This window comes from Triturus cristatus, chromosome 1_2 (assembly GCF_964204655.1).
Source record: "Triturus cristatus chromosome 1_2, aTriCri1.1, whole genome shotgun sequence".
NCBI lineage: Eukaryota > Metazoa > Chordata > Amphibia > Caudata > Salamandridae > Triturus > Triturus cristatus.
In genome coordinates this window covers 1,141,703,380-1,141,720,240 of record NC_140580.1, presented here as the reverse complement: position 1 = coordinate 1,141,720,240, position 16,861 = coordinate 1,141,703,380, and the positions used below count along the sequence as shown (strand labels likewise).

The window sequence follows — 16,861 nt, the reverse complement described above, 5'->3', positions numbered from 1 at the left end:
ACTCCGTCCAAACATCAGGACGCAAAACTGTATTCGGCAATTTTCATCTACAGAAAAGTGCTCAATCCCATTATTTACCATACATTATAGAACTGGGTATGGTTTAATTGAAACTATTTTTATTGTGGGAACTTGCAGTATTTAATAAAGTTACGATAAGCTAGCAAGCACCCCTGTTTTTTTAATGGTGAGAATCAAACTTTTCATGTTCTCACCGGGGTTGTTTGGACACTTGTAAATACACTTGGCACTATTATTATTTTTCACCATTTTTATACACTGAAATTATATATTAGTTTCTGTTTTTCACATGGAATAAGAGCAACCGATGATGATAAGTGGGCATACTGGTGAGTGCCAACCAGCAAAACCCTCCTTGGTGTTACTACCGTGAGGTGCTCTTTTTCCTTTTTCACCTTTTTATAGTTATTTTTGGGGAAGAATTGGTGCGTCGATGGTTTTTGACACTTTTAAATTGAGACACCTTAAACATATGAGTAGTGATAGGAAACATACATGAGGAGACAAAGGTAGAAAAGGAGGGACTACTAAGCATATTAACCCAAAGAAAAGCAGCCATTTACGAAGGACAGTAAAAGGAGCCAATTAGAACAAGCATTTAGAATGCAATTGGTCTCGCATTTGTTAAAGCTGGAGCTATTGGCATTGAAAATTACGATATTTTTTACTTGTGCTTTTTTATTTGCAGTAAAGTAAATATATTTGTATAGTGCTATTGGAATTGGTTTGAGTTTGCGATGCTGGAGAACGAGTTAATGGGCAATAAAAAGAGTGAGCCTAAAGGAGGGACAGTGTGACAAGTAGAGCGAAGAGACTGCTATGAAGTACTGGTGGGAGAGCGTGTAGAGAGACTGAATAAATAAGATGGAGGGACTAAAAGGCTGGGACGAAAAGAGGGACTGGATGAGAAACCGAGAGCCTCTGGTGAAAGGGGGGACAGAATGACGAGGGGCGAGATAGCCCATGAAGTTCCGGAGGGCAGTGCCATTAGAAGACAGTTAAAGGCGGAGGTGAAAGGAGGAGTCCACTAATAAACGGAGAGCCTCTGGTAAAGAGGAGGTACAGTGTTTGATGTGAAAGAAGTGACAGTGTGACAGTAAGCGCGGAGAGACAGCAATGAAGTAGTGGTAATGCTTTTACACATGTTTTGTTTGCAGTGGAGCTTTTTTTTTTTTAAAGTAGACTAGAGTTAAAGCTATAGTGAGGCTGTAAACCGTTGCTCGGCACTCAGGAGACAGCGGGAAGGGAAGTGGTTCAGGGTGGGGAGATGAAAGGCTGGGACAGGAGAGCAAGTGAACAGCGGGGTGGGAGGTGATCTGGGTATTGGAGAACAAGCAGCTGCTGGCCCAGCATTTTCGGTAAAGCAAATCAATTGGTTTGCCAGTGTGAAATAAAGAAAAGTAAATACGTTGTGAAAGCAACTCCGTTTTAAACACTGAAAGGCGCGCTGTAAGTCAAAGCGTTGCCGTTTGGAAATAAATAAATAAAGATGCGAGGCGATGCCGTTTGCTCGCTGCCACACATTCCTGTCTATTTTCACAAGTGTTTACTTCTGTGTCTGATTGTAAACAAATTATTAGGTAAATGAGCCTTTTGGATCGGACAACAAAATGATTACATTTAATTGTATAAGTCATGCACTTTTGTTCCACATGGAGGGCGAACTACAGAGCAAAATAAGAGACTCACAACACCAAATGTGCCCGTGCTATAAAAAACAAGTAGTCCCCAAAGAGCAAGGAGTCTGGACAGGAAAGGTATTGACAGTAAAATAACCGGTTAATACTTCAGAGGCAGCTCACTTTCTTGGAAGTAGAAAATTTTCCACTTGCACACTTATTGCCATATTTACACTCTACTGGGCCAGGGGATGGTTGCTACCTGTAAATATGCTGCAGATTATTGACATTATTGTGTGAGGACATTAATAGGGCTGTAGGTATGCAAGTGGGGCTGACAAGGAAGGAACTTCGCAGAGTGTATTTGTAACTTCGCGGAGTTCCGCATAGCAAAACACACACACACACATATATATATATATAGCTGTGCGCTTTATAAATACCTGATAACATAACATAACATTAATGATTGTAGGCGTAATATTTATCCCCAAAGCCTTACTCCATTGTGCAGTAAGCCTTTCACAGCCATTCTGTCTAAAATTGTTGAGACATTTGTACATCATGCTAATTACTGATTTAGTCTTAACCGCATGCTAACAATCCCATATCTCTGAGCTAGATACTGTTGTTAGGGCTAGGTGTTTCAAAAAGGAATCCCTGATGTGAAGATATTTAAAAAACATTTGACCAGGAAGATTGTAAAGAAGCTGCAGGTTCTCAAATGTGCTGAAGCCATTGTGATCGTATAGGTCCCCCAGACATTGAATCCTATACCTGGCCCAGCGCATGAAATACCTCTAGTAGCATGGGATTGCCCCATAGAGGAAGCTTTTCATGAAAGAACGACAGGGTATATCTAAAAGACATTTGCACAATGGAGTAAGGCTTTGGGGATAAATGTTACGCCTATAATCATCAATGTTGTATTATGTTATGTTATCAGGTATTTATAAAGCACACGGCTATTCCCAGGAGTGTCCCGGCGCTAGGAAATCAGAAACCACATAACAACAAACAGAACATTCCTTTAAAGTGGAAACTCAAAGCTGAAAGAGACAGGTTTTTAAAGGTAAGGAGGTCCGGAGTCTGTCTAAGAGAGAGAGGTAAGCTATTCCAAAACCGAGAAGCCACAGCTTGGAAAGATCTACCCCCTACCCAGGAGAGCAGGACCTTAGGAGTTGAGATCAAAAGAAGATCTCAAGGTACGCTGTGGTACATAAGGGTGAAATCTTTCCCTAAGGTAGGGGGCTCCAATCTTGTGAAATGCTTTGAAAACCAAGACTAAGGCTTTAAAATGAATTCTTTTCCGCACCGGAAGAACAAGTTACTTACCTTCGGTAACGATGTATCTGTAAGAAACATTAGTTAGTTAGATTCCTCACCTTAGAATATCCCCAGGCGTCAGACTGGATCCGGAAGATTTTTGTAGCAATACCCCTTGCGCGTCGCTAGGCGTCGTCTGCGGCTCCGCGTCCGTCGTTGGCGTCGTGCACCGGAATGACGTCGTCGGAGTACTTAGACGCCGCCCTCGCGCGCTGACGTCAGTTCTTGTACATAGCTTTCCGCGCCAGGAACGCAGAGCCATGCAAGAGACCGACACTGGTGCCAAAAAGTCTAGGGCCCTGAAAAGGATAGCCTTAACACTAGATGTCAGTTCGCAGAACGGGGAGAATGGGTGGGTCGGTGAGGAATCTAACTAACTAATGTTTCTTACAGATACATCGTTACCGAAGGTAAGTAACTTGTTCATCTGAAAGAAACACATTAGTTAGATTCCTCACCTTAGTATAGATACCCAAGCAATACCAACCCCGGTGGTGGGTCTGCGAACCAAGATCACACCAGAAAGTCCTGGAGGACAGAACGGCCAAAGAAGCCATCCCTCCGGACTTGGCTGTCTAGGCAATAGTGCCTGGCAAACGTGTGCAGCAAAGCCTGACAGATGTCCTGCAAAGGGACTCCCCGTCCCAAAGCAGTAGTAGCCGCTGTGGCCCGAGTAGAATGGGCTTGCAGCCCAACAGGAGGGTCCTTTTTTGCCAAGGAATAACAGGTTTTTATACACAAAACGACCCACCGGGAGATGGTCCGTTTGTGCACAGCTTTCCCCTTCTTAGCACCCACGTAGCCAATGAAAAGCTGGTCGTCCACCCGGAACTGTTTCGTGCGGTCCGAATAAAAGGAGAGCGCACGTTTTGGGTCCAGACGGTGGAGCCGCTCTTCCTCTTTGGAAGGATGCGGAGGCGGAAAGAAGGTGGGCACGGTGACAGATTGCCCAAGATGAAAGGGGGTCACCACCTTCGGTAGAAAGGAAGGACGAGGCCGAAGGACAACCTTGTCCGGATGAACAGATAGAAAAGGAGGCTTGGACGATAAAGCCTGGAGCTCCCTCACCCGTCTAGCCGAGGTGATGGCTACCAGGAAGGCAGTCTTAAGAGTCAGAAGACGAAGAGTACAATTGTGAAGAGGCTCAAAGGGAGCACACATCAGAAATGTGAGGACAAGATTCAAGTCCCACTGAGGCATTACGAAAGGGACAGGAGGGAACGTGTGAGTAATGCCTTTAAGAAAGCGTGACACTACAGGGTACTTGAAAAGAGAAGGCTGATCAGGAAGCCGTAAGAAGGCAGAAATGGCAGCAAGAAAACCTTTCAAGGTGCCCAGGGCAGAGCCCTGCTGGGCCAAAGAAAGAAGAAAGAGGAGAACCTCAGAAAGAGGGGTGGAAAGGGGATCCACAGCCTTTGCTGTGCACCATGCCACAAATTTGTTCCACCGGCAGGCGTATACCGTCTTTGTGGAGGGACGCCTGGCTGCCAGCATGATATCACAGACTTCAGGAGGCAAGTCAAATGGCATCAACTGCCGCCGCTCAATCTCCACGCATGGAGGTGGAGGCTGGACAGGTTCGGGTGGAGGACCGTCCCCTGCTGCTGCGACAGAAGATCCTCCCGAAGGGGCAGACGTATGGGAGGAGCGTTCAACATACTGAGTAGCTCGGGATACCAGTACCTTCGTGCCCAATCCGGAGCCACCAAGATGACTTGGGCCCGGTCGCGCCTGATCTTCTTCAGCACTCTGGGCAGAAGTGGTATAGGCGGAAAGGCGTACAATAGACCGCAACTCCACTCGCGACGAAAAGCGTCGCCGAGCGAGTGCCGCCTTGGAAATTCCAATGCGCAGAACTGCTGACATTGCGCGTTCTCGTCAGTGGCGAATAGATCTAACCAAGGCTCTCCCCACTGCTGAAAGAGACCTTGCGCCACCTCGGAGTCCAGACGCCATTCGTGATCCATCATGCACCGGCGGCTGAGTTCGTCTGCTCTGGCGTTCAGAGAGCCCGCCAGATGTTGAACCACCAGGGTGATGCCCTGATGTTCCAGCCATGTCCAGAGGCGCAGAGCCTCTTGACAAAGGGTCCACGACCCCACCCCGCCCTGTTTGTTGCAATACCACATGGCGGTGGTGTTGTCCGTGAACACCTGCACGACACTTCCCCGGACAGAGGGAAGGAAGGCTTTCAGTGCCAGTCGGATCGCTCTCAGCTCCAACAAGTTGATGTGGAGGCGAGACTCCGCCGGAGACCAGAGGCCTCTGATCTCCGCCTCTCCCATATGGCCACCCCATCCCAGGAGGGACGCATCCGTCACTACGACATGCTCCGGTAGGGGTAGGGAGAGGCTCTTGCCCGTGACCCAATCGCGGTCCGTGAGCCACCACTGTAACTGCTGTGCAGTGCCCTCCGAGATCAAGACATGGTCGGACAGGTTGCCGTGATGCTGGGCCCACTGAAACTTCAGGTCCCACTGCAGAGCCCGCATGCGCCGCCTGGCGTGATGCACTAGTAGGATGCAGGAGGCCATCAGCCCCAGAAGCCGCAACACTAGCCTGACCGAAACCCAGGATAGAGGCCGAAAGATGGGAATCAGGGCCTGTATATCCCGGACCCGCTGTTCCGGTGGATGAACCCGGAACTGCGCCGAATCGAGAACCGCTCCGATGAAAAGGAGCGTCTGAGAGGGGCTCAGGTGTGACTTCGGCACGTTGATGGAAAACCCCAGCAAATGCAGGAGATCCGCCGTAGTCTGGAGGTGGGAGACGACTGCCTGGAGCAAGCCCGCCTTCAACAACCAGTCGTCGAGATAGGGGAAGACTGGAACCCCTGATCTGCGCAGATGAGCTGCGACCACCGCCATCACTTTCGTGAACACCCTAGGGGCACTGGTAAGGCCGAAGGGGAGCACGGTGAACTGAAAGTGCTCCTGACCCACCGTGAACCGCAGGTAACGCCGGTGGGCCGGCAGGACGGGGATGTGGAAATATGCGTCCTGCAAGTCCAACGCTACCATCCAGTCTCCAGGGGCTAGGGCAGCTAGAACCTGAGCCAAAGTCAACATTTTGAACCGTTCCTTCCGGAGGAAGGCATTGACGTTCCGGAGGTCCAAGATAGGGCGTAGGCCCCCTTTGCCCTTCTTGGGTACCAGAAAGTAGTGGGAATAACAACCACGACCTACTTCTGGGATGGGAACGCGCTCGACGGCCTCTTTGGCCAAGAGGGCCGAAACTACCTCTCGCAGAAGATTCAAATGATCCTCCGAGATACGGTGGTGCTGCGGTGGCATGGCTGGAGGGGTCGTCTCGAAGAGGAGGGAGTAGCCCCTTCGGACGATTTGCAGCACCCACCTGTCCGAAGTAATGGTATGCCAGTGGAGCAGGTGATGGCGAACCCGGCCCCCCACTGGCGAGGAATGGGCCTGAAAGCTCGGACTAGGAAGGCTTTGAGGCGGATGCTGCCGGGGTGGATGTGGACTGACCGCGTTGTCCTCCAGTATCGCCTCGGCGGAAACCACGTCCGCGACCGCGTGCAGGCTGGTTCTGCGGCCGGTGGCTAGGCGGACGTGAGGAGGTGCCCCTTCCTTGGCCACGAAAGGAGCAAAAAGCGGAAGTTTGTGGCCGCGGGGCCGAGAGGCCCAAGGACTTGGCCGTAGCCCGGGAGTCCTTGAAGCGAGCCAGCGCACTGTCCGCTTTCTCACCAAAAAGGCGAGCGCCATCAAAAGGCATGTCCATGAGAGTGCTCTGGACATCCCCCGAAAAAGACGTGTACCGCAGCCAGGCGTGACGTCGAAGCGCCACCATGGTAGAAATCGCCATACCCAGCGAGTCCGTAGTGTCGAGTCCACATCGGATGGCATGGCGCGCTGCATCTCTACCATCGGCCAGAGCCGAGGAAAGCCGTGCCCGGGCCTCCTCCGGGCACAGGGGCAGCACGTCCTCCACCATATCCCACAGAGAGTGGGAATAACGGTCCAAGAGACAGGCGGTGTTCAAAGACCGCAGGCTCAAACTGAGCGAGGAGAACAGCTTTTTGCCGAACTGTTCCAGTCTCTTGGAATCCCAGTCCGGTGGAGCAGACGGGAAGGAGGATTGGGAGGTAGAGGCCTGGATAACCAGACTCTCGGGGGTGGGGTGTTGGGACAGAAAACTGGGGTCGCCCGGAGCAGGGCGGTGGCGCCTGGCAACGTTCCTATCCACAGGAGGGACTGTGGAGGGCTTGGACCAGGTGCCCTGCAGAACGTCAATGAGGGCCTCATTAAATTGCAGCAGAGGCTCAGTGGAGCATGCGGCAGACTGAAGCACCTCAGTGAGGATGTTAGTCCTCACAGCCACGGCAGGCAGCTCAAGCCCAAGGGCCGCGGCCGCCTTGCGCAGCACCACAGAAAAGCTGCACCCTCCTCCGAAGCCACAGTCGGAGGAGAGATGAATCCAGTGTCCGGGGAGGTATCCAAACCACTGGCCTCCCCCAGTTCATCTGCCCAGTCCTGTGCAAGTTGGCCCTGAAGGGCCTAAGTGTAGGAAGGTGGATATCTGACTATGGTTACCCCCAACTTTTTGCCTAGTGTCTAGCTGGTTTTTCGACTTAGTTGGCCTGAGATCCTGCCATTCAGGGTCTCAGGCTGTCTGCTCTCTCTTTAAAATGGACTCCATGTACCCTAGGTACATTCCCAATTGGTAAGGATCACCTTATTGGACCCTGTACAGTGTACCCTAGGTACCCAGGGCATAGGTGTACCCTAGGCCTCCCAGGGGCTGCAGCATGTATTATGCCACCCCTGGTCTGGCCTTCCAATCAGACACAACTGGCTGATCACTCAGCTGGGGCAAGGTCGTGTAATCACCCCTTGCTTAGATATAGTATGCCTATATCTACCCTTATATATAGACACATGTGTACCTATCAGTCACTCCTATGGCAGGCCTTAACAATCCTGGAGGCAGAGTGCTTGGTAACATGTGAGATGGTGCTCTAGCATGAGCTGAGCCTGTCTGCAGCTTTCGGAACCATGTCCTTATAGCTGTTCTATGATATAGCCTACCATATACTCTTAAAGTGCCTTATAATCCTAAACGGTTATGGTAACTATGGTTTGGCTTTATCAAAACATGTCGTGTAAGGTGTCTAACACTTTGGAATAATACCCCCATACCATTTCTGGTGATGAGGATATTATTCCCCCCTTCTAGAGGGAGAGACATGTTAAAATCCTACTTTGCTGTGTAACTCTAACCAAAGCCTCAGCATCACAAAATGGATGCTGCTGCCACAGACACAAGTCTGACCTCCTGCTGCTGGGAGTGATCCCGGCAAGGGAGGCTTGGACAATAGGTTTCCTGCTTGGGGAGGTGCTAGCACCTCACCAGACAGCCTTTAGTGTATTGGGGCAGGGTGGGCTGAAAGGAATGAGACATGCCTGGGGCACACAAGGTGTCCCATGCATAGTCCAGTTCAAACCGGTGCTGGGGCACTCCAGCCCCAGTCCTGGCGCGAAACTGGACAAAGGGAAGGGGGTGTAACCACCCCCCTCCCAGGTCCCACCCATAAGGCGTGACCTAGCAGGTATCCCAGCCCCCCAGATTAGTATAAGAGTGGGAGTTGGGCCTCAAGACTTTAGATTATCCTGAACCTGCAAACTTGAACAGAAACTCTGGACCTTCGACATTCGACGAAAGAAGAAGACTGAAGAATCTCCCTTGTGGCCAAGGAGTGGCTACCCTGTGCAAACAGGCACCATCAAGAGACTACCCTTTGCTTTGCCCACGTTCTACGAGGAACCGACTGCAGAGCCCGACCAGAGCCTTGACTTCCAGACTTCTCCGACCCCGATCCACATCCACAGCAGAGCTGAGATCCGTGGAGGTGACGAGCGACGTGGGACCGGCTACCTGGGAAAAGTGGCTAGTAACTTCAAGCGCAGCTTCTGAGGCACCCTCGAAGTTGTGCACCGGGGATTGAGAAGCCCCAACCCCAAGCATCATCTGCACCGAAGATCAGCCCCCCACACTCCACGAGTCCTGCGTGGGGCCCTTCTGCATTTTCCTGCTTGCCGCGTCTGTCCGGTTGCTTGCCCGCTGGCTAGTGGCCTTTGTGACGACGCACCCTGAAATCTTCTGCGCTGGTTTGGCTCCTCCAGACTGGCTCCCGCTTCTCTGCAAAGAAGAAGCACCCCAGACCTTCCTGGTCTGCACCAGAAGCAAGTCCTCCGTTCTTCGTGGGTTCCGCTTGCCAAGGCTTGGTGAGTCCTAGTCCAACTTCGACGCCGCCGACAGCAAGAGCCTTCGTGGGACAGCTCGCCTCCTGGTCCTGGTCGTCCTCGACACTTCCTGGTCCTCCTGGCTGCAGCGACAAGCTTCACCTTCACCTGCAATCTTCACGACATCGCCTGGTTCCTTCCTGGTTCCACGTGGTCACTGGCTAGTGACCTTGACTCTGTCCCTTCTGCTTGCAGGTCTCCTCTCTTCTTGATCCCAGCCTTGGGATCCACCGGACACTCTTCACTGACTGCCTGTCAGCATCTTTCTTCAGGCATCCATAGGAGTCGACGACGAAAACCGACGCAACTTCACCCCTATGCACCCGCAGCCTGTGGGCTAGGTAACTTGGGTACTCCGGTGCTCATCAGGATAGTGACTATCCTAGTGTCTAGTTTTCCAGTCTCGACTACCTAGCTACTCCGGAAGTGTCCTAAATCTATCGTTTTCTAAACTGTACTATTGCTAGTGACTTTTACGCATTACGCGTGACTGTTTCCACTCTGCACACGAATCCCGTGGGCCTCCCACTTCCTAACTAAAGCTAGTGTAGTGTAGCCCCAGCGATTCCCTAGGCCTAGGCCTATTCTATTTCCGTGACAGTGGTCCTTATACCACTTACTTAGTATATGGTTTGCGTGGCCCCTAGGGCCTAACTGTATTACTTACCTGTGTGACTTAATGTATGCTTAAATAAGACTGTGTTGTACTTACCTCTAATCTCATAAAGAGTGCTGAGGGTTTGACTAGAATAAATACACTTTATTTTATATATATATCTGTTGTGGTGTCCTTTCATTTGGTATTCAAGGGATTATATATGGTATCACAGCTGGCTTCACATGCCATTCAGAGTTTAGCCTAAGACTGCTCTTGTCCATGCTACCACTAGGATAGCTGGTCTATAAGGTTGACTTTACAACCAATCACCATAAGGGTATTTGGACTGATATAAGGTGTACACTAGAACTAGTGACATCATAAATCAGGCCAACTTCTCACATTGGTGAGCAGCGGTTGGGATCTGAGCTTGCTGTTGTAATACCATTGTAATCTTGAGATACTAAATTGAAAGATCACACAGATATTGTCTAGGCACATATAACATAGATTATAATACTTAAGTCCTACTGGACTTAGTAGTTGTAGGTGGAAGGGAGTAACACACCCTGACTACAACTACTAGAGAGGTTTAGTAGAAACAACTAGTGTAGGTAGGTGCACACACCACACCCTCACTAGATCATGTCTCTGAGAGGAGATCAAGTAGATGCTCTCTCAGGAGGGTCAGGTCTGCAGAAGACCCCCTCTAGATATGATACCTTAACATTCCAGGAGATGAGACAATTGTGTACCTCCAGAGGAATAAAACAGGGTGCAAACCCTACCCTCCTTCAGTTAAGACAACTCCTAGAGGAGTATGATGCTCTTAGGGCCTCTCAGGCAGGTACCCTAGGTACAAAGGAGGGTCTACCCACCACAGAGGAGTCAGAGGGGACTTCAGATGAAGAGGTAGACAGCCAGGGCCAAGTAGGAAGACTTAGCCAGGCTAACCTAAGCTTACATGGGAGTTTGCATGGGGTCCCCCCATACAGACCCCCAAGTAGGCTTACACAGAGAAGCAGGAGGGACAAATCCCCTTCAAGGGAATCCATCCACTCCCATGTCTCTAGCATCTCTAATGCTTCCTCTCACAGGGGAATGACTTCCCCTGAGAGAAAGGAGCATGAAGCCAGAATGAGGGAAGCTAATCTGAGGATTCAGAGGGAAGAACTTGCCCTTGCCAAGGAGAAGCTTGCTCTGGCTAGAGAGCAAAAATTGTGTGGGTCAGAACCCACTGGTGGCAGCAACATTCCTAGAGATAGGGATAGGTCTTATGACCATAGAAACCTAAGCAAGATAGTCCCCCCCATATCAGAATGGGGATGACATCCACAAGTGGATGACTGCTTTGGAGAGGGCCTGCAAAGTACAGCAGGTACCCCAGAGTCAGTGGGCAGCTATCTTGTGGCTCTCCTTTTCTGACAAAGGTAGAGACAAGCTCCTCACAGTCAGTGATGAGGATGCTAACAATTACAAAGTCCTGAAGAGTGCTCTGATAGATGGGTTTGGCTTAACCACTGAGCAATATAGGTTGTTGTTCAGAGACACCCAGAAGACACAGACACAGGACTGGTCTGATTTTGTGGATTGTGCCACTAAGGCTTTGGAAGGTTGGTTAACTGGCAGCAAGGTGCAGGACTATACAGGATTGTACAACTTGATTATGAGGGAGCAGATCCTTAGTAATTGTCAGAACCAGCTTCTCCATCAACACCTGGTAGACTCAGATTTGACCTCTCCCCAAGAATTGGGAAAGAGGGCAGATAAATGGGTCAGGACCAGGATTAGGCCTAAAACTCAGGGTGGTGACCAAAAGAAAGATACCACCAAGCCTCAAGAGAAGGGTGGGGATAAAACAAAAGAGAAATCTTCCTCAGGGCCCCAAAACTCCACACAGGGTGGTGGGTCCCAAGCTCCCTCCTCTACCACAGTTAAGAAGCCTTACTGCTATGAGTGTAAAACTCCTGGGCATTGGAAAACTGACAGCAGTTGCCCAAGGGCTAAAAACAAAACTGTTCCTCCAACTACTCCTGTCACACCACCTATTACTGTCAGCAGTAATCCCCCAGGTGGTGGGAGTGCCCACAACAATTTGGTTGGGTTTTCTTGGGGAACACAGGGGGACTCTGGCTTAGCCAATTCCCCTACAGCAGCTACTCTTGTCTGTGATGGTGGCATGGGGTTTGCCAACTTCACTGCCTGTCCCAACACTTTGGGTAGGTACAGACAGGAACCCTACGTCAATGGTAGAAAAGCTGAGGCCTACAGAGACACTGGAGCTAGCATCACTATGGTGGCCCATAGGCTAGTTCCCTCTGAGCAGCTTTTGCCTGGTTTCTCATACCAGGTAACTAACATTGATGGCAAACAGAACAGTCATCCCATGGCAGAGGTATTTCTCAGCTGGGGAGGGGTCACTGGCCCTACAAGGGTGGCAGTGTCTCCAACCTTGCCTGTGGACTGCTTACTGGGGAATGACTTGGAACTCTCAGCTTGGGCTGGAGTTGAACAAGACACCCATTCTAAAATGGTAGGCCTTTCACAAAAGGGTAGTGGGGTTGTGCCAGCCACAACCCCTGTCCAAGTAGATTTCCTCCCTGAAAAGTTTGGAAGGGCAGTGGTAGCCACAGCCCAGGCAAAGACAGACTTCCCTGTAGAGATTGGCAGAGCTGTGACAGTCACAGCTCAAACCCAAACTGAGTGCCTCCCTGAAAAGGTTGGCAAGGCTGTAATGGTCTCAGCCCATACTCAGACTGACATAGGTGTAGTGAAGCCTGAAACTATGGATCACTCCACACAAACAGAGAGTAGTGGGGAGGAAGAAAAGTCTCCCTCTCCCCAGACATTAGGAAAAGGTCAGCCTCCTCAGGGATCTGACCTCACCCCTAGTGAAGGAACTGCCCCAGAGGTAGCCAGGCCTGGCCTGGCAGAGCCTCTGATGTCAGTGGCCCCTTCCAAGGTGGGACCCAGTCTGGTGCAGGTAGCCTGCCTCTCTCTACCCTGCCTCAGTCAGCCCAGGGCTGCAGAGGTCAGAGAGGCCAGTGGACCCCAAGAGGGCCCCTGTCCACCAGAACCCCCCCATCAAAAGAATGAGGATTGCCTGGCTAGTAGCCCTAGCCAGGTGATGGGTAAAAACATTCCTGAGGGATCCCCTTTACAGGTAGTTAGGGACCTCCCCCAGAGGGATTCTGTTGGGCACAGGCAAACATGGGACCTTAGGGCCCCAAACCTGACCTGTCCCTCCAGTAAGCCCACAACAGGGACCCAGCCTCCAGCTTTAGGTAGCCAGAGGCTGACCCTGAGAGCACAGTGCAACTCAGTTAAAGAAAGAAAGGCATCCATGGTGGAGGATGATTGGAGGAAGCTGAGGCCTCACTTTGAGGACACTCACTTCAGTACTCCATCTCAACACCAGCCTTTTACTTTGCAAAGACACACCTAAGGTAGAGATTCCCTATGGTGGAGACCCTATGATACCTTTAGGATGAGGGATTGCTTAGTGGACCATGAGACAGGGGGTAACCATACCAGTGCTGGTTCTTCCTTATATGGCCACTTAGGCAATAGAGGCTTACCTTGTCAAGGCCAGCCTTATCTCCTTTCGTTTGGGGGGGGGGTTGTGTAGGAAGGTGGATATCTGACTATGGTTACCCCCAACTTTTTGCCTAGTGTCTAGCTGGTTTTTCGACTTAGTTGGCCTGAGATCCTGCCATTCAGGGTCTCAGGCTGTCTGCTCTCTCTTTAAAATGGACTCCATGTACCCTAGGTACATTCCCAATTGGTAAGGATCACCTTATTGGACCCTGTACAGTGTACCCTAGGTACCCAGGGCATAGGTGTACCCTAGGCCTCCCAGGGGCTGCAGCATGTATTATGCCACCCCTGGTCTGGCCTTCCAGTCAGACACAACTGGCTGATCACTCAGCTGGGGCAAGGTCGTGTAATCACCCCTTGCTTAGATATAGTATGCCTATATCTACCCTTATATATAGACACATGTGTACCTATCAGTCACTCCTATGGCAGGCCTTAACAATCCTGGAGGCAGAGTGCTTGGTAACATGTGAGATGGTGCTCTAGCATGAGCTGAGCCTGTCTGCAGCTTTCGGAACCATGTCCTTATAGCTGTTCTATGATATAGCCTACCATATACTCTTAAAGTGCCTTATAATCCTAAACGGTTATGGTAACTATGGTTTGGCTTTATCAAAACATGTCGTGTAAGGTGTCTAACACTTTGGAATAATACCCCCATACCATTTCTGGTGATGAGGATATTATTCCCCCCTTCTAGCGGGAGAGACATGTTAAAATCCTACTTTGCTGTGTAACTCTAACCAAAGCCTAAGCATCACAAAATGGATGCTGCTGCCACAAACACAAGTCTGACCTCCTGCTGCTGGGAGTGATCCCGGCAAGGGAGGCTTGGACAATAGGTTTCCTGCTTGGGGAGGTGCTAGCACCTCACCAGACAGCCTTTAGTGTATTGGGGCAGGGTGGGCTGAAAGGAATGAGACATGCCTGGGGCACACAAGGTGTCCCATGCATAGTCCAGTTCAAACCGGTGCTGGGGCACTCCAGCCCCAGTCCTGGCGCGAAACTGGACAAAGGGAAGGGGGTGTAACCACCCCCCTCCCAGGTCCCACCCATAAGGCGTGACCTAGCAGGTATCCCAGCCCCCCAGATTAGTATAAGAGTGGGAGTTGGGCCTCAAGACTTTAGATTATCCTGAACCTGCAAACTTGAACAGAAACTCTGGACCTTCGACATTCGACGAAAGAAGAAGACTGAAGAATCTCCCTTGTGGCCAAAGAGTGGCTACCCTGTGCAAACAGGCACCATCAAGAGACTACCCTTTGCTTTGCCCACGTTCTACGAGGAACCGACTGCAGAGCCCGACCAGAGCCTTGACTTCCAGACTTCTCCGACCCCGATCCACATCCACAGCAGAGCTGAGATCCGTGGAGGCGACGAGCGACGTGGGACCGGCTACCTGGGAAAAGTGGCTAGTAACTTCAAGCGCAGCTTCTGAGGCACCCTCGAAGTTGTGCACCGGGGATTGAGAAGCCCCAACCCCAAGCATCATCTGCACCGAAGATCAGCCCCCCACACTCCACGAGTCCTGCGTGGGGCCCTTCTGCATTTTCCTGCTTGCCGCGTCTGTCCGGTTGCTTGCCCGCTGGCTAGTGGCCTTTGTGACGACGCACCCTGAAATCTTCTGCGCTGGTTTGGCTCCTCCAGACTGGCTCCCGCTTCTCTGCAAAGAAGAAGCACCCCAGACCTTCCTGGTCTGCACCAGAAGCAAGTCCTCCGTTCTTCGTGGGTTCCGCTTGCCAAGGCTTGGTGAGTCCTAGTCCAACTTCGACGCCGCCGACAGCAAGAGCCTTCGTGGGACAGCTCGCCTCCTGGTCCTGGTCGTCCTCGACGCTTCCTGGTCCTCCTGGCTGCAGCGACAAGCTTCACCTTCACCTGCAATCTTCACGACATCGCCTGGTTCCTTCCTGGTTCCACGTGGTCACTGGCTAGTGACCTTGACTCTGTCCCTTCTGCTTGCAGGTCTTCTCTCTTCTTGATCCCAGCCTTGGGATCCACCGGACACTCTTCACTGACTGCCTGTCAGCATCTTTCTTCAGGCATCCATAGGAGTCGACGACGAAAACCGACGCAACTTCAACCCTATGCACCCGCAGCCTGTGGGCTAGGTAACTTGGGTACTCCGGTGCTCATCAGGATAGTGACTATCCTAGTGTCTAGTTTTCCAGTCTCGACTACCTAGCTACTCCGGAAGTGTCCTAAATCTATCGTTTTCTAAACTGTACTATTGCTAGTGACTTTTACGCATTACGCGTGAGTGTTTCCACTCTGCACACGAATCCCGTGGGCCTCCCACTTCCTAACTAAAGCTAGTGTAGTGTAGCCCCAGCGATTCCCTAGGCCTAGGCCTATTCTATTTCCGTGACAGTGGTCCTTATACCACTTACTTAGTATATGGTTTGCGTGGCCCCTAGGGCCTAACTGTATTACTTACCTGTGTGACTTAATGTATGCTTAAATAAGACTGTGTTGTACTTACCTCTAATCTCATAAAGAGGGCTGAGGGTTTGACTAGAATAAATACACTTTATTTTATATATATATCTGTTGTGGTGTCCTTTCATTTGGTATTCAAGGGATTATATATGGTATCACAGCTGGCTTCACATGCCATTCAGAGTTTAGCCTAAGACTGCTCTTGTCCATGCTACCACTAGGATAGCTGGTCTATAAGGTTGACTTTACAACCAATCACCATAAGGGTATTTGGACTGATATAAGGTGTACACTAGAACTAGTGACATCATACATCAGGCCAACTTCTCACACAAAGGGTCCACGGACCCCTCCCAGTCGCCCCCGTCATCCGATTCCTGGTAAACAGGAGGAATGATCGGAGCCGGTCGATAGACAAAATGTGTCTCTAGCGGCGTCGGATGTGGCGTCGGGCGGCGCCGCATCGGCGTCTGGACCGGACAGGGGCTGACCCGGGGATCGACGTCGACCGGAGTCGGCGTCAGAGGTGGTACCGGAGTCGACGCCGGCGGAGGAAGCGTGACGAGGTCGACCGGCGTCGACGGGGGCCCAGGCTCGGGCCCCTCGGGGACCTGCGGCGTCGGGGCCGGAGCCTCCAACGGCGCCGGGGCCGGAGCCGCCGGCGCGCAAGGTCGCCCAGTCGAGTCCGCGGGGCTCGAAGGCGCGCCAGCGGGTGTCGACGGCGGGGCCAGGCTCCTCATGGCCGAGAGAAAGGCACTGACCTCCGCCGGCGTCGCGTCAGTCCCAGGGACCGGTGGGTATGGGGACGTGCGCGGCGCCTGCGGCTCCGGCGGAGCCGCGGGGGTGTTACCACCCTGACCCTCGGCCGAGTCGCGCCACCGGCGAGGGGAGTCCGAAGAGCGGTGTCGCCTCTTGGACTTCTTGGAGCGCTTCGACTTACCCGAAGACTTCGAGCCAGACGAGCGACGATGTCGAGTGCGGCTCCGCGACCGATCCTTGGACCT

General features: G+C 51.5%; 1 protein-coding gene across 2 annotated transcripts in view; it reads right to left on the bottom strand.

Moving 5' to 3' along the window:
- Positions 1 to 16,861, bottom strand: part of CCDC180 (coiled-coil domain containing 180) — a 592,866-nt gene that overhangs the window by 26,417 nt on the left and 549,588 nt on the right. The window lies entirely within an intron of this gene.